Source organism: Berghia stephanieae, chromosome 6, assembly GCF_034508935.2.
Source record: "Berghia stephanieae isolate SIO BIC M18660-M18661 chromosome 6, UCSD_Bste_1.3, whole genome shotgun sequence".
NCBI classification, from domain to species: domain Eukaryota; kingdom Metazoa; phylum Mollusca; class Gastropoda; order Nudibranchia; family Aeolidiidae; genus Berghia; species Berghia stephanieae.
Window position 1 is genome coordinate 22,418,401 of NC_088365.1, and position 19,513 is coordinate 22,437,913.

Consider the following 19,513-nt stretch of genomic DNA (forward strand, 5'->3'; position numbering starts at 1 on the left):
TTTCACTGCTGTCTTGATGATTAGAATGACTGTGCCGGTGGTGGTAGTGGTTGGAATAGTGGTAGCGGTGGTGGTGGTGGTGGAGGAGGATGTAATTATGGTAGTGGTTTTGGTGATGCTGTTGGTTAGAATGATAGTTGTGGAGACGATGACGGAAATTTTATGATGATGTTGATATTGTTTTTATTGCTATTGTAGTACTTGTTGTTAATATTGTTGTTGTTGTTGTTGTTGTTGTTGTTAATGAAGAAGAAGATGATGATGATGATGATGATGATAATGATGATTATGATGACAACGACGATGTCGTCGACAATGATGGTTACCATACGATATTACAAAGTTTATTCAATCTTAGGCTTTCGACAATAAATCATACAATTTGATGACCACATACATGAAAGTGGAAAAAAAATGGTAAATGGAACCAAACAATAAACTGATACCATTAATAACAACAAAAAAATACAACAATAGTAATACCACCAATACGTACATAATAATAATAATAATAATAATAATAATAATAATAATAATAATAATAATAATAATAATAATAATAATAATAATAATAATAATAATAATAATATAATAATAATAATAATAATAATAATAATAATAATAATAATATAATAATAATAATAATAATAATATAATAATAATAATATAATGATGATGATAATAATAATAATAACAATAATAATATTACCATCATCATTACTACCACCACCATCATTACTACTACCACCACCGCTACCACTATCACTACCACCATCACCATCATTATTACGTTTCCAATCATTTTTTCTCGTTTTAAAAAATGTGATATCTATCAAAACAGACGAAATTCCGGTCATTTTTTTAAAGGGTAGTTAAAATATCTACGATTTTATTACCCCTGAAAACTACGATTTTTATTTTCCTATTTCAAGTAGGCAGGTCTGATATGACAAGTATCAGTATCAGTTCCATAGTCAAAATAAGACAAACAAAAACAAAGTTTATTTAATCTTAGGCTTTCGCCAATACTTCATACAATACAATTAAGACAAAATAATGTTACCAATTTCTCCTCATGCATTCGTTAGACTATAACAATAACGACCGTGTTATCTTTACTCTTTACCCAACCAACCCGAGCTTCCCGCCTCTTCATCGCGAACAACTTCTTATGTATGTAGTAGCTTCAGGACGGGCAAGTACGGAATCTGCCCACCCTTCCGTATTTCCTCTATAACTTAGTTAGAATTCAACTCTCTCCTTTCTCAGAAGAGTATTTCTCGTATACTAATTCAATTGTTGAGAAAACCAAAATGGTGGTTGTATTTTATATATTTATTTAGTCGTGACTTTTGAATAAAAGTGTTTTGTTTTATTAGACGGAATACAATAGAAAATTACATTGTTTTGCAAAATTATTTTGTCTGGCAATAAAAATACAGCGGTAATTAATTTAAGAATTTAAAAAAAAGAACTAACAAATTAATTTGTTAAAAAACAAAACAAACAAAAAACCCCAAAACAACAACAACAACAAAAAACAAATAAGAAAACAGTTTAAATAAATGAGTTTTGAGAAGCACTAAAGAAAACGAGAAAAAAAGAAAAGTTTAAATGGATAAACAAATATATAAAAACAACACAAATTAATACTAAATTGATATAAACTTAGTAAATTAATAAATTTAATTCAATACTGGAACATTCCCAAAGTCATTACATCAATGGTACCAGCACAAGTAAGGCAATAAATAAGAAAAAGTTCGTTTGCCAAAATCTCTATTTAGTTTTCACTGGTTAATAAGGTGGGCTCATTTGAATTAGCCCGACCTAGTACTGGAGAGGCCAGACAGCAAAAATCGGAGTTAGTTCACCGTCAGGCGACGTGACGATGAGATGACGATGTGGGCGGAGTGGAGTGGTTGGGGGGGGGGGGGGGGGGTTGGATAAAAAAAAAACAGGAGCGTATCCTGGTTTATGCATTACGGGATGCATGGTGATTCTCAATCTATCAAAAATACACACAAATTGATTTCAGTACGAAGTATCAAGTTTAAGTAGTAACTTTTGAAATTATCTAATTTAAATTTGATTATTTCAGACCTGGTAATACAGCATATAACTTGAAAAAACAGGCTGGTATTTGCCCACCCTGCCCATTATTACCAGCCGTCCCTGGTTGAAGCCCTATGCAATGCTGCTCTTTTGTGTGTATGAGTGTGTGTACATAAGTATATAAAAATGTGTGTTGATTATGTGTGGTTGAGATAGATAGGTAGGTGGGTAGATAGATAGATAGATAGATAGATAGATAGATAGATAGATAGATAGATAGATAGATAGATAGATAGATAGATAGATAGATAGATAGATAGATAGATGGATGGATAGAGAGAGTGAGAGAGAGAGAAAGAGAGAGAGAGAGAGAGAGAGAGAGAGAGAGAGAGAGAGAGAGAGACAGAGAAGTAGGACATATAGATTATACGTGCAAGTAAAGCCAAATTTCTGTCGCCAAATGGAAAATTTGCTCAATGGATGATAAAATTGTAATTGTAATTATAAATACTGATTACGTAATAATGGCTTTCAAACTCTCCTTCGTCAATGAATTGCCTTTCCTTTAAAAAATGGATTGGAAATGACGGTGAAAATGAAACAATAACAGAAACTTTATTCTAGTCTTTTAATATATCCCAAACGTGCGGCCTAACAAGCGCTTTAGGGTCGGAAGGTCCTGGATTCGATATAATTCTTTAAAAAAAAAAAATAAATAAATAAAATATATATATATATATATATATATATATATATATATATATATATATATATATATATATATATATATATATATATATATATTATATGACATCCCAACCGTTAACATGCATTGCAACAGTTGTCAACACAGCTGATTTATTTTTAAATTCAAGGTCAAGTTCAACCTTTGTGTTGGCTTTGCATAGTTAATTAGTTTCGTCATGAATAGAAAAGCCTCACTGAATCGGATTCTACACACTGTGTCGTTGGCTACATGTGTTTGCACGTAGGTTCGTGTTTGCCTTACCATTTCCACAAAGACAAAGTTTCAAAGTTTCAAAGTTTATTCAATCTTAGGCTTTCGCCAATAAATCAACAATTTGATGCCAACATACATGAAAGTGGAAGAAAAAAAAAGAGAACAGCAGTGAGACCTCGAGCACTGCGTCCCCAGGGTTTGATATAAATAGTTCGAAGATGACGTCACTCAAGCCTTTGTTATTGTATTTTGCCATCCGCGTTTGTGAGTGATTCTCACTATAGTGTATTAACCAGACTATAAAAGTTCATGGTTACACACAGTTTTGTTTGTTGGCCCGTTATACTTCCGGATGGCAATGTTATGAGCTTCTTAACCAAGCGCATACTATCTATAAACTCGCTAGGTTTTTTTTATTTTTTTTTTTTTTTTTTTTTGGGGGGGGGGGGGGGGGGGTTTGTTTTTGTTTTTGTTTTTGTTTTTTGGTTTTGTTTTGTCTTGGCGGTATCGATTAAGTCTTCAGATATAACCAGATATATAGGTACTGGATGAAATTAATAAATTATGGTTTGGCATAAATTCGGTCCTACCGTTAATGGGTTATAAAGATGTGTTCATAATAAATGCTGATCAAACAGATCAGTGTGGTTGGTGCAGGCGACGTGCACTTATTTGCAGGTCTGATAACCCAATTCCTTATGGGCTCATTGTTGTAATGGGAATCTTAAAAAAAAAAATAACGACGCAAAATATTGTCCATTACAACAATGGTAAACTAGGCCCATAAGGATGTTCAGATGTCAGACCTGTATAGATGTATGCGTCGGATGTAGGTGTTCTGTCAGTTGCTGACAAGACACTTTTCTTATTCGCTTTGGGTAGAAATTATGAATTCGACTATCGATCGATTAAAATAAACCTCAACAATTTGTCAACATTTTCAAACACGAGATTTCAGATGGTTTTAATTCATTAATTAATTAATTTTTTGTTGCCCCCAAAAAATGTTTTGTTTTCCATTTTTGTGGGGTTTTTTGTTTGTTTGTTTAAAAAAATATTTTTGTTGTTGTTTTTCTTTTCTTTTTTTCTCTTGTTTTTTGTTTGTTTTTTGTTTGGTTGTTTTTTTCTTTTTTTGTTGTTGTTGTTGTTTTGTTTTGTTTGGGTTTTCTTTTCGTTTTTGTTTTTGTTTTGTTAAAAACTTATTTAATGTTGCAATGGAGTCTATAGTTTGTATTGGGTTGAGAGTGTATCCATAACAATGAGGCTTTAATTATTTGGGGTGTCAGATTTGTGTATAAGTATACGTCAGTTAAGGCTCATTATCATTCGGATTTTGTGAAAAATGAGGAGATTTGAATTTGACACACTCTGATAAGACAATCAGACTTCATAAATATTGTTTAGACTTGTAAGAAGTCTTCATCATTTGAAGTTCATTGTGCATGACATAAGTAAAAGAAAAAAACAGCCTCCCTCTCTATCTTTATTTGAAATCAACCATGGAAACACGAATTTATTTGGCTTTCATATGAGTTAATGAGCTTCAATAAATAATATGATCATATAAAAATTACGTTATTAACGTTTATTTAAAATTGTCGAAGCAAGAAACATAAAAATGACTTAGAATCAACCAAGTCTATAAACTCAACGAACCAGATCATTTTGATAAACAATACACATTGCAATGGTGTGAATCAGTGATGTATACCACGACTATTTTAACCAATGCCCTTGAGATGAAGAAATACTATGATGAATGCTTGTTTTTTTCTTAATGGTTGGACGGGTTTGAAAGTTGCGATATAAGACTTGTATAGACATTACCTTATAATGATTTAAACCAAGCAGTGGTGTCATAATTGTCGTAGTCTCGAGCCGGTTTGACAGAGACCATGACTCGGAATAATAAACAACAGATTTTATCGTTCCGGTGTATAGATTTATAATACGAGATGTTAGAAAGAGAGAGAGAGAGAGAGAGAGAGAGAGAGAGAGAGAGAGAGAGAGAGAGAGAGAGAGAGAGAGAGAGAGAGATTGTATTGCGATCGCCTAACAAGCATAGGGGTCATTATTGATCAGTCGAGATTTTGAAAATCTCCATCTGGCCCCTCTGTTGTCATTATCATTTGCGCGCACATCAGATATACTTTATCACTGGACAGATTTAGATGGTTGATGGTCATTTATTTACAAAGATTCTATAAGCCGTTTAAACAGATTCAGCCGGTGTAAATTGTGAAAATAAAAATAAAATAAAATAAAATTCCCTTTATTCATCCCATAGGGGACATTTGTCTCTAGGGTCTATTCCAAGGGAAGAGTAGAATAACCCAGGCATCAGCCACAGTGCAGCGCCGCAAATTGAGCTAGGGCGAGGTGACTTGCTTAAGGCCACACAGCGCAGCGGCGGGTGATCGAACTCGGTACTTTTCGAGTACGAAACAAATACCGTACCGCTGCCCAGACATACATCTTATTATTATTAGTAAATAGATGGAACGGTTGAACTTTTGAATACAACTCATGATTTGTTTTCCTTTGTGGTCATGGTTTGTCTTCTGACGTGATTTTTTGGTCAGTATCAGGCTATAGATAGTATGCAGATGACGTCACTGAGGCCTTTGTTATTGTTTTTGCCATCCGCGTTTGTGAGTTGTTCTCACTAAACTGTATTAACAAGACTATAAAAGTTCATGGTTACACAGAGTTTGTGTGTTGGTCCGTTATACTTCCGGATGGCAATGTTGTGAACTCCTTGGCCAAGCGCATTCTATCTATAAGTTTACGAAGGCTACGATCCAAATCACGACTTTCAGTGGTCGTAACCTTGTGTTTTGAAGTTATATGTTTTTTATTCTGTCAGTGTCAGGCTATGCGTTGCCTTCGTAAACACATAGTCTGACACTGACCATATATCAAAATACAAGGCCAAACTATCAAGAGAAAACAAATTCAATAGGTCAACCAACGGGATCATTAATTTGTTTCCTTGAGCACTACTAACGACAACTCACTGTACTGTGCACAAACCTATAAATGACGTCAAAAGACAAGTCCTAGTGTTGGGCCAAAAGTTATCGAAGGCTGCGTGCAATGAGTTAACAAATGCTATGATACAACTCGCTATTCACTTTCTTTTGGTGGTCATCGAATTGTATTGTGACCTTGTTTTGTTTTGTTTTTTAATTTATTCTGTCAAGCTATAGATAGCTCTTAGTTGACGTCACTCATGTCTTTGTTATTGTTTTTTGCCATCCGCGTTTATGAGTAATGCTCACTAAACTGTATTAACCTGACTATAAACGTTCATGGATACACACAGTTTTGTGTGTTGGTCCGTTATACTTCCGGATGGCAATGTTATGAGCTTCTTAGCCAAGCGCATACTATCTATAGGAAAAAAAAGATAAATAAAAACAAAAACTCACAAAACCTCAAAATATCCGCCAGTCGGATATGACGTACCGACACAGAAATTGATTGATAGGATTTAGTGAGAACTACTCATAAAAAATGGCTGGCTAAACACAATAACAAAATGCGGAGTAACATCAATTTCGTTTTATCTATAACACCTCGACATAAAACCGCTTTGAGACGATAGTTTATATATGTATTGAAAGAATTCTAGCTTAGAGAATTCTTGCAGTCTTTAGTCTATAAGTTAACGAAGCCTACGATCCAACACATCATATGACTATCAACCCCAGACATCAGACGATTAGAGATAGCAGACATTTATTTTTCCAGTCATTGATTTCGTGTTCTCCGCCTACACTTCAAAGATACGTATTATATATCATATTCATTTATGCTTCGGTGAACTCAAACGCGTAAAAATGATGTATATATACGCCTGTGCCAATTGTATATTACTTTAAGGTAGGTTGTAATTAAGCAAAGTAATTCACAATTAATAACGGTTCATATATGACGTCATCGCTTGAATAGCAAATTATAAAAACTATGAGGTCTATTCTGAACTTCATAAAGTAGAGAATGGCATTGGCAGGAACGCCCATCATATTATTTGTTTTTGCCAAGAAGCTCTTCCAGATTACGCTCACCATTGTGGAGTCAGGACGACTTACCCGCTTAAAACAATCGTTTTTAGAAATCCCGTGCAGACGCAGAGTAGGTATTAGATTTTTCACTGAAGAATAACACTACTTCGACAGAGGGCGGCTTCGAAACGTCCAATGGATGTGGTCTGGCCAGCGACAAGTCCTGGGGTCTGGCCCTTTGCCAAGCCGGTAGAAAGGAGAGTCTGGTGTGACCAATGGGCACGATCTATATTAACTTTCCATGTGCTCGAGGTCATTGGTCACATTGCAAAATGTGCTCAAAGTGACCCACATAGTGAAAAGTGTTCACAGCTTTCGAAATATCTAACATCACGATTGGTCATTTGATTCAGCTTGACACATGGGTATGTTTATAACATTTGAAAACAAAGCAGCGTGTTTACATTTGTTAAGAAAAATCAAATCGTTGGACAGAAAAAGATCATGTGATTGATGACCTGGTTGGAGGAAAACATGAATATAGATCGCTCCCATTGATGCTGCTCCTCCCATTTTGACTTGATGGAATGGAATTTATCGACGGCCTTCCATGTGTTAATCTTTATCTACACTCACACTCGTAAACCAGGGATAGCTCAGTTCATATTCATGCAAAGGGATGGTTTCAGTCCCAGGTACAGTCAAGATTATTTCCTGACTCCACTGTCCATGCAGCATTGATTGGTCACCTGGATCTTATTGATTATATGTGTTTAGGTAAAATACTCACAACATCCGCCAGCTGGATATAAAGTACCAACCCACAAAACGAAATGAAACCTTGAACGTTTATGGATAGTTCGAAGATGACGTCACTCGGGTCTTTGTTATTGTATTTTGCCATCCGCGTTTATGAGTAATGCTCACTGAACTGTATTAACCTGACTATAAACGTTCATGGATACACACAGTTTTGTGTGTTGGTCCGTTATACTTCCGGATGGCAATGTTATGAGCTTCTGAGCCAAGCGCATACTATCTATAGTATGATTGGTATAATTTAGTGAGAACTAATCACCAAAAAGGCTGTCTAAAACACAATAACAAAGAGCTGAGTGACGGCAAATTCGTTCCTTCTATAAATCTGGCCATACACAAGCGTCTTATTCAAGAGAAGCAAATTTATTTTTTTATTGAGCTTTATATAGCGCAATATCCACTAAATGTGCTCAAAGCGCTTTACAAGGGGTCCCTGGTTAACAGCAACATTTAACATGTAGGCAATATTACAATATTTCGGACAGAGACAACGCTGTTAACGGCTAGGTACTCATTTTACACCTGAGTACGGTGAGAGAATGTGAGTGAAGAGCCTTCTCTTCTCCAAGGACTCAACTATGCGCTGAGTGAGGCTCGAACCCAGGACCTTCCGATCCGAATTGTCGACATCTGATTAATGCTGTAGATAACGGGATCAACTCTGCTTCATGGTTCTTTTAACTCTGAAAGACTACTTATCCTAGTAATCTCACTGTCAAAGGTCAGCATCTCCTTGCAGATCCAAATCTGAACCATCTAGCATTAACGTTGGATAGCATCATGACGTACCGGACACACCTCGAGAACATAACATGATTAATGTGGATGCCACGGAGTGGCTTGATACCAGAAACCACCCCGGGAACATAACACGGAAAATCATAGGAACTAGGGAATGACTTGGAGTAGCTTAACCGTGCGGCGATGTGGTCTAGTGGTATGACAATCGCTTTCGGATCGGAAGGTCCTGGGTTCGAGCCTCGCTCGACGCATAGTTGAGTCCTTGGAAAAGGTTCTTTAATCACATTTTCTCACCGTATTCAGGTGTAAAATGAGTACCTGGCCGCTAACAGCATGGTCTTTGTCCGAAAAATTGCAATATCGCCTAACAGGCGTCATGTCTCGTCCTACATGTTAAATGTTGCTGTTGACCAGGGACCGCTTGTAAAGTGCTTTGAGCACATTAAGTGGATATTGCGCTATATAAAAACTCAATTAGGAGTAGCTTAACCTCCAGAAATTATTTGCGCATCTCTGTAAAGTGCAGGAGCAAGAATGTCGACTTGCATGACATACAACTCCGTAAGGTCATGCGTTGGGAAATATTGAGGACAACACAGAGGTATGAGTCATGTCCACAGAATAACAAGATTCTGAGGTCATGTTCAATCGTAGCAGCAATAGGATTCAGTAGTCTAATGTCACGCCACCCGGCAACGGCGGCCATCTTGGTTCTAAACAAAGAAAATCATTACTTTTTATTCTTCAGCTGGCTAGAACTTTTCATTCCCTTTTCATATGTCTTGTGATCAGAACGTGTAAAAGTCAAAACATGATCAAATTTTTGGGGTTTTTTCCTCTGGAAACTCCTATGTGCTCGCCGGAGAAATATTTCATACGGGCGTCTACCATTGTTCCAATAGTTTAGAGACAGTGTTACTAAGTTACCATGCGTCATTAGGAAGGAAGTGACGTTACGACTGTTGAAGAGTATTAACGCCGCCACCACCCCCCCCCCCCACCCTCTCAAACCCCACGTATGGGATATGATCGTAAACTGCATGATGACCAAGTAAAAGACAACGGAAGTGAAAAAATCTATGGCTTCTGTGGAATTTTTGGGAGACTTGAGATCGTGTTGTAACTATCAGATACTACTGTGTATGTACTACCAATGGGACCTAATCTTGGGATCAGTTTGGTAATTTAAGCATTTAATGTTTCGTGATGTAAGTGCTAAAAGAGATTCCAATTTGATATGAAATAATTTAGGCACCTCGAGCTTAACTTGCGTACTACTCTATGTATTCGTGTGTATGACATGTGCTTTAATGTCAATATTTTTTTATCTGTGTGTTTTGTGTGTAATCTGAGGAAGGCCAAAGGTCGAAAAGTTTTTTGTTTTGTATTGTCCCCTTGTATAGATAGTATGCAGATGACGTCACTCAGGCCTTTGTTATTGTTATTGTTTTTGCCATCCGCGTTTGTGAGTTGTTCTCACTAAACTGTATTAACCAGACTATAAAAGTTCATGGTTACACAGAGTTTGTGTGTTGGCCCGTTATACTTCCGGATGGCAATGTTATGAACTCCTTGGCCAAGCGCATACTATCTATAGATAGTATGCGCTTGGCTTAGAAGCTCATAACATTGCCATCCGGAAGTATAACGGACCAATACACAAAACTGTGTGTATCCATGAACGTTTATAGTCGGGTTAAAACAGTTCAGTGAGCATTACTCATAAACGTGGATGGCAAAATACAATAACAAAGACCTGAGTGACGTCATCTTCGAACTATCTATATGAGTCACGTTCACTCACTTTATCTTTAAAAATATATAATCAGACGGAACCTGATGAAAAACCGGATGGACGACAATGAGTCAAAATCATTGCAAACGACTTAGCCAAATTCTGGATGCAAGAGTTAATCCGGAATAAATTAACATTTTATATTTATTTATATTCATGATTTATCAACGACCGCTCAGTGTGATTTTTCTTTAGGTTCTTTTATGATTTGAGATAGTCCTTTTTAAACATTAATATTCACAAATATTTTGCTTCTTTTTTTTTTATCTTTCTTGTTTTTCTCCTTTCTTTATGAGTTTTTAACTGATAAGGATTGAGATCATTGACTGACCTATGGTCAAAATAAAATGATATGATCTCTCAAATATAATTAACAAAAGCAATGGGATTCAGTAGTCTGATGTCACGCCGCCCGGCAACGGCGGCCATCTTGGTTCTAAACAAAAAAAATCATTACTTTTTATTCTTCATGCTGGCTAGAACTTTTCATATGCCTTGTGATCAGAATGTGTAAAAGTCAAAACATGATCAAATTTATGTTTTTTCCCCCTCTGGATACGCTTTTATGCCAGCCGGGGAAATATTTCTTATGGGCGTCCGCCATTGTTCCGATAGTTTAGAGCCAGTGTTACTAAGTTACCATGCGTCATTAGGAAGGAAGTGACGTTATGACTGTTGAAGAGTATTGCAAGTGTCAGCTCATGTAGAACGAGTTAGTGGCTTAGCAGTAGGTGTCATTACTCGTCTTGTTACAAAATCAAGCGATGTTGATCGCGATAAGTGATCAGATTGATGATCAGCGTTGTGTCCTTAGTAAACACATAACAATATTATTACCCCGCTTTACTCGGATGTGAATGAGTACTTAGCTACAGGTAGTGACAGATTTTTTTTTAAAGCGCGGGGGGGGGGGGGGGGGGGGGCTAGTACAAAGAGATTACATGGCAGAGGATTTGTACTATATGAAATGGAAATTTGATTCCATATGACTACTGGGGGAATAAATGACGTAATGTGAAACACATTGAGCATGGTGAAACTGTGGAAATGTACTGTATAAATGTTCATACTCTTATTTATAACTTAAAAAAAAAATATTTTGACAATGCCACTAACGAGTCTTGAAAGGAGAGTCGAAAACGACATCAGCAGAAAGTCACAAAGGCCTTTACCCTCTCCTTACCACCCATCGGAAAATCATCACATTCGTTATGATGCAATCGACAATTTTCTCTTTCTGATTTCTTTTGTACATCACAAAATGGAAAGGAATGCTTTGATAACAGCTATAAATACTGAACACCGTGTTGTAGACATCATTTTGCTGAACAACATTCTGTATAGATAGAATGCGCTTGGCCAAGGAGTTCACAACATTGACATCCGGAAGTATAACGGACCAACACACAAACTCTGTGTAACCATGAACTTTTATAGTCTGGTTAATACAGTTTAGTGAGAACAACTCACAAACGCGGATGGCAAAAACAATAACAAAGGCCTGAGTGACGTCATCTGCATACTATCTATAGAATGCACTCTATTTTGTGTCAGGTGGGTGTGTAGTTTCGGGGAAAATTCAAATAATGGCAAGTAAGGAGAAAGTTAAATATAAACAATGCAATATTATTCAATGATCAGATTAACAACGATCTTCGAACGTCATTTAACCCTTGTTATTTTTTTGTTTGTTTTTTGATGGTTTGTTTTGTTTTGTTTTTTTTTTGTTTTTTTTTTATTTGGGGGGGATGTCCTTTTTTAAAATGTGACATTGGGGTATTTCTTTGTTTGATTGAGTGTTTGTTTTTGTATGCCTTGCTCACGTTTGCGCGCGCGCGCGCGTGTGTGTGTGTGTGTGTGTGTGTGTGTGCAAGTTTTATTTGGGGGAGAGAGGAGGGGGGGGGGAAGTATTTGTGTTCTTCCCCCACCCCTCCCCGTTCGCTGTGCTTTAGCCTGAAACGAAAAAAAAAAAAAACACAAAAAGAAAACAACTGAAAAAAAAAATGAATGTTTTGTTTAGTAGCGAACACGATTCAAATAAGATGTATTCTTGTCTTGATTTCTTAGCAATAATTACTCTTTGATACTGTCTTGATATTTTTTTCTTTCTTCCTCTTCTCCTTGTCATCCGTGTTTATGAGTAATTTTCACTAAAGTGCATTAACCAGACTATAAACGTTCAAGGTTACACATAGTTGTGTGTGTTGGTCCATTATACTTCCGGATGGCAATGTTGTGAGCTTCTTAGCCATTCTATCCAACAATACGTCCAAGGTTGCACACAGTTTACAGTACTGATACGTTATATTTCCGGATGACAATGTTGTGAGCTTCTTAGCCATTTATATATATATATATATATATAATATATATTATATATTATATATATATATATATATAGTATGCAGATGACGTCACTCGGCCTTTGTTATTGTTTTTGCCATCCGCGTTTGTGAGTTGTTCTCACTAACTGAATTAACCTGACTATAAACGTTCATGGTTACACAGAGTTTGTGTGTTGGTCCTTTATACTTCGGATGGCAATGTTGTGAACTCCTTGGCCAAGCGCATTCTATATATATATATATATATATATATATATATATATATATAGTTCGAAGATGACGTCACTCAGGTCTTTGTAAATGTTTTTTGCCATCCGCATTTATGAGTAATGCTCACTGAACTGTTTTAACCCGTCTATAAACGTTCATTGATACACACAGTTTTGTGTGTTGGTCCGTTATACTTCCGGATGGCAATGTTATGAGTTTCTTAGACAAGCGCATACTATCTATATAAACTATCAAGCTGGCAACACGACAGCTCCCATTACTCTAATCAAGAACTGGTATCAACTGGTTTTGGGTGATTTATTTAGAGTGACACCATGTGATCTACATGCATCTCAGGCAAATCGGTGAGCAATGATGAACGTTCCATTTTTACGAAGTTGACTAGATTTTTACTCTAATTATCGTACCATAGAAATACATTGTTCTCCAACGACAATTTTGTTTTGTTTTGTTGGTTATTTTGGGGTTGTTGTTTTTTTCCTTATTTTGAGGTGAATTTTGTTATTAATAATGAAATGTTCATTTTTCAGGTAGCTATGGTACTGAAGTGGACACTTGGAGTGGACACTGTATTCACAAACCACCAAAGCTGGTTGCACGCTTGTTCCCATTACCTACTCTTCTCAAGAACTGGTATCAACTGGTTTCGGGTGATTTGTTGTGAGTGACACAATGTGGCGTGCACAAACGTTGGGCAATGAACGCTCCATGGCCTACTTCGGCAAGACCCATACTCCAGTTTATTAAATTGAAAGGGGGGGGGGGGGGTATAGATAATAGATAGTCTGCGCTTGGCTAAGAAGCTCATAACATTGCCTGCCATCCGGAAGTATAAAGGACCAACACACAAAACTATATGTAACCATGATGGTTTATAGATAGAATGCGCTTGGCCAAGGAGTTCACAACATTGCCATCCGGAAGTATAACGGACCAACACACAAACTCTGTGTAACCATGAACTTTTACAGTCTGGTTAATACAGTATAGTGAGAACAACTCACAAACGCGGATGGCAAAAACAATAACAAAGGCCTGAGTGACGTCATCTGCATACTATCTATAGTCTGGTTTATTCAGTTTAGTGAGAATTACTCATAAACGCGGATGGCAAAAATACAATAACAAAGACATGAGTGACGTCAACTTCGAACTATCTATTGGCCAAACTTCAATAGAAGGGGGAGAGGGGTGGGGGGGGGGGGGGGGGTGTTGCGCAATTTAAACAATCCATAGAACGGATGGGGGGGGGGGCGCATTTTAGGCATTTTCTTCTAATCTTTCGAGATGTGATTCATATATATATAGAAAGGTTTCTGTTAATCAAAATATAGATAGTTCGAAGATGACGTCACTCAGCTCTTTGTAATTGTTTTAATAAATAGTTTTCACTAAATTATAATTATCAGACTTAAAATGTTTAAGGTTACATAATATAATTTTGTGTGAAAGTTGGGGGATGTTGTGAGTATTTTACCTAAACGCATAGCATCAATACACATGATAGCCTATAGATAGTATGCGCTTGGCTAAGAAGCTCATAACATTGCCATCCGGAAGTATACGGACCAACACACAAAGCTGTGTGTATCCATGAACGTTTATAGTCAGGTTAATACAGTTCAGTGAGCATTACTCATAAACGCGGATGGCAAAAAACAATAACAAAGACGTGATTGACGTCATCTTCATTCTATCTATTTCGTTTTGATGTGTATGTGTGTGTGTGCGTGTTTATGTGTTTTTAAGTGTATGTGTGTGTGTGTGGGTGTGTGTGTATGGGTGGGTGTGTGTGAAGTTTGCCGAAGATTGTACCGAAAATAAAAGTGCGATGATCGATCTATTATTATTCTGAGCATACAAAGCCCTTTACGGCTTGCATGGAGAAAATAATGACACAGTACATTGACATGTCTGCTGTTTGAATAAAATCAATACCAGCCTGAAATGCTTTTCAAACATTGATTCATGTGTGATTTACTCACATCTCACTGTTTTGAGTTATAAATAAATATAGAAGGAACGATATTGACGTCACTCAACTCTTTGTTGTTGTTGTTTTTAGCTAGCCATGTTTATGAATAGTTATCATTAAATTCTATCAATCAGACCAAAGTTTCAAAGTTTATTCAATCTTAGGCTTTCGCCAATAAATCAACAATTTGATGCCAACATACATGAAAGTGGGAAAAAAAAAGAAAAAAAAAAAGAAAAAAAAAAAAAGAAAAAGAAAAAAAAAGGTAAATGGAACCAAAAAATAAACTGATACACCACACAAAAATACAACAATCAATGACAAAGACCGTGACCTTCGTAACCTCATGGCCTGACACTGACCAACAAATGGCGTCAAAAGCCAAGTCTTTGGCCACAGGAAACAATCCGTGAGTTGTATTCAACAGTTCAACAGTTCAACCAATGGGATCACTTATTTCCTTGACCACTACTAAAGACAACTCACTAGGCGGTCCACAAACCTAAAAATGACGTCAAAATATGGGTCTTAGTGGGTCTTAGCGTAGCCATCGTTAACATATTATATACCCTACTAGAACCGTAGCCATCGTTATGTTATAGATAGAATGCGCTTGGCCAAGGATTTCACAATATTGCCATCCGGAAGTATAACGGACCAACACACAAACTCTGTGTAACCATGAACTTTTATAGTCTGGTTAATACAGTTTAGTGAGAACAACTCACAAACGCGGATGGCAAAAACAATAACAAAGGCCTGAGTGACGTTATCTGCATACTATCTATAGCTTGACACTGAAATCCAAAAGGACTGGCAGTTTGACGTCATTATTTGGTTTTTGCTGCCTAGTGAGTTGTCGTTAGTAGAGCTCATGGAAACAAGTTATTTCATTGGTTGAACAATTGAATACAACTCACGATTTGTTTTCTTTTGTGGCCAAAGATTGGCATTTTGACAGACCCATCAATCTCGCCTGTCCTGCTTTGTATTTTTGCAAAGTGTAAGCGAACTTCATGCCGTATAGTTAAAAACATATAAATCCATTCAGGGGGTTGGGGGGGGGGGGGCGGATAAAATTATGGTTGGTTATCCAAATGACCCTTAAGTTTATAATTTATGATTTAACCCGCTAACTGCCGGACTCTCGAGAGACCCGGATTTTAATTTTGGTCAGTAAACATGTTTTTAACATCGATTTAATTGACCCTTATCTTGGCAAAAACTCGTAAACCTGGGACCTCGCAAAGTTTCAATGGCGAGAGTTTTAACCAAGACGAGGGACATTTAGATCGATCGATACTTGAAGGACGAATTTTCTGGCCAAATTTTTAAAAACGTATCTTTCCAGAGTACGACAGATAACTGGTTAAAACACACAAAAGCTTTGGAGTAAACCCTCTTCCGCACTAGGACAGGACTGTCCTGGGACAGTCCTGTCCCAAATCTGTAACATATAGAATTTAGAGGAATCTTCCGCACCTATTGGGACGGGACAAAACAGTCCCGTTGTGTCCCAAGCCGTTGTGAAATGCTACAAAATCAACGGGACAGGACTGTCCCAGTCCGTGTTCATATCGTTTGTGATAGTAGAAAAATATAGCAGATTCCGCACTAGGACAAAAAAGTCCAGACTTGGCGGCGCCGTGTCAAAATTGAAATGCCTGTCTTTATTTTCTGCATCCCTACTACTACTGCTACTACTACTACTACTACTACTACTACTACTACTACTACTACTACTACTACTACTACTACTACTACTACTACTACTACTACTACTACTATTTCTACTGTTGCTTCTGCTGCTGCTAATGCCACTAATATATTAATACCTACATCCCTTACAATTTGTATTTATTTCCAATTCCATTGTATTTATTTTCCAACAATAGTCCACACTTTATTTTAGTTCACTGTCTTCTATACTGCATTACACAGTTCCTATCCGCCTCCCCTCTTTTAACATAATTAAGTACGCACCTTTTATAAATTTCTATTGCTCTGTTTTAATTCGCGCTTCCTCACAAAGTAGCATACAATTTCCTGCCCATCAATGTTTTTGTTTATGCATCTTAACAACGCCACTACCACATTATCTCATTCGTCTGTAGTTTTTAATGCATCATGTGTTGTTGATGAAGGGGAAACCCGAAACGTCCATTTTATCTGTTTTGCAATATTAAACTGAAGCTTATATTCAATTTCACAGTTACAATTTATTTATGTATTTCAATTCTGAATATAAAAAAGCAAGAACAATTCAAAAAATAATTCTATGTGATGAAACCATGTACAGAAGGCATAGCAACATAAACATTTTCGGCAATTTAAAAACGTATGTTTATAAATATAATTTAAGAAGTGTCACACTTTGTGACACAGCAGTAACGTGTCTAAAACCGGTCGCACATCTATTCGGTAACTTGTGAGACCAAGTATCTTTATCGTTATTTATTTCGGGAATTCTCAATTTTTAAGTAAGTCCTTCTGAGCCACTTGGGCTCATTGTAAGACAAATTAAGTCCTTTAGAGCCTCGTAGCCAATGGTGCAGGAGTTATCCCGGTTTCAATAGCGTGAAGCCGACAATTAACGTATTTGTTTGAAAACCTTTGAACAGGATGCTAGTCTATCGCAGATTACTATCCCAGCTTGACAGGTACCCTTTTACACCTGAATGGAGTGAGTGATTGGAGTAAATTTTCTTGCTCTAGAAAGTACAAATTGGCTTCGGTCGGAATCGAACACAGAACCTCTGAGTCCAGAGTACAACGCGCTAACCATGGGCCATCTTGCCTCCTAAGCTTATAAATCCGGAACTTATCCATGTTTCTGTGGCGTTGAGCAGACAGATAACAGTTTAAATTTTAAAAAATAATAAAATCCCCTTTTTCATCCCATAGGGAAAATTTTTCTCGAGGGTCTATTCCAAGGGAAGACTGGAATAACCCAGGCGTCAGCCGCAATGCAGCGCCGCAAATTTAGCTAGGACGAGGTATAACCCAGGCGTCAGCCGCAGTGCAGCGCCGCAAATTGAGCTAGGCGAGGTGACTTAGTCAACTGATGCCTTTCGGGTACGAAGCATGCTGACTTTCTATTATCCTCTTGAATGATGCTAGTCCGTCAAAGATTACTTTCATCAGCGAACTGGTACTCATTTGCACCTGGGTAAAATGAGGTGATTCCAAGAAAGTCATTTTAGGATAAGATCGGAGATCACCATAGAGTCTACGGAATTGACCTTTGAGCAATCTTTGGGTCATTAAAGGATGCACCCAATATTGTTTTCTCTTTCAATTTGTCTTTTTTTTCCACGTAGTAAAACACAGAAATATGCAACCTCTATTTCATCCATTACTACTACTACTATTACTACTACTACTAGTAGTAGTAGTAGTAGTAGTAGTAGTAGTAGTAGTAGTAGTAGTAGTAGTAGTAGTAGTAGTAGTAGTGGTAGTAGTAGTGGTAGTAGTAGTGGTAGTAGTAGTAGTAGTAGTAGTAGTAGTAGTAGTAGTAGTAGTAGTAGTAGTAGTAGTAGTAGTAGTAGTAGTAGTAGTAGTAGCAGCAATAATATTACTCTTGCTATAAGAATATGTCATGATTATCTAAATCTTATGTAAACAAATCCCATTGTTCAGTGTAAAAAATCATTATCGTCATGTCGTATCTTATGTTGATTCATAAAATGTGAATTATTAGAGTTGCAATTGCCTACAAATACACTTTTGAATCTTGTAAAAATAAATAAATAATGCATTCGCGCAGGTGTGTCCTGGGACAGTCCTGTCCTAGTGCGGAACCCCTTTTGAATAGAAGTTTTCTCCAGTGGGACAGGACAAATTTGTCCCGGGACAGTTTTGTCCTAGTGCGGAGGAGTCTAACATGCAAATTATAATAACAGGCTATTATTGTTCTATAATCGGCTCACATTGTAAGGGGACGTAACTAAAGACTCGTTCTCTTTTTTCCCCCCGAATTATAAGTCCATATCCAATTACTGTAAAATATCGATTTTACTCCTGGCTCACGAAGGCTTTAAGCCCAAAACATTTTATTTGTTATGTATTAGGTTTCGCGCTTTCTTATATTTATTTCTGTTGTGCACGAATTAAGCACCTTTTATTGCTATGGACATGAATATTATATACTGTATATCTATAGATTTAAAATTTTTTTAAAAATTAAGAAATTGAGCTTTTATATAGCGCAATATCCATTTAACGTGCTCAAAGCGCTTTACAAGGGGTCCCTGGTCAACAGCAACATTTAACATGTAGGACGAGACATGACGCCTGTTAGGCGATATTACAATTTTTCGGACAAAGACAACGCTGTTAACGGCCAGGTACTCATTTTACACCTGAGTACGGTGAGAGAATGTGAGTGAAGAGTCTTTTCCAAGGACTCAACTATGCGTCGAGCGAGGCTCGAACCCAGGACCTTCCGATCCGAAAGCGAGTGTCATACCACTAGACCACATAGCCGTAAAATGACCTCCATATTTTCATAAAGTATTAAATATGAAGTCTCGGGTTTAATTATTTTTTTTTTACGAGCTGAGAGATGTCTTAATTTATTTTAAA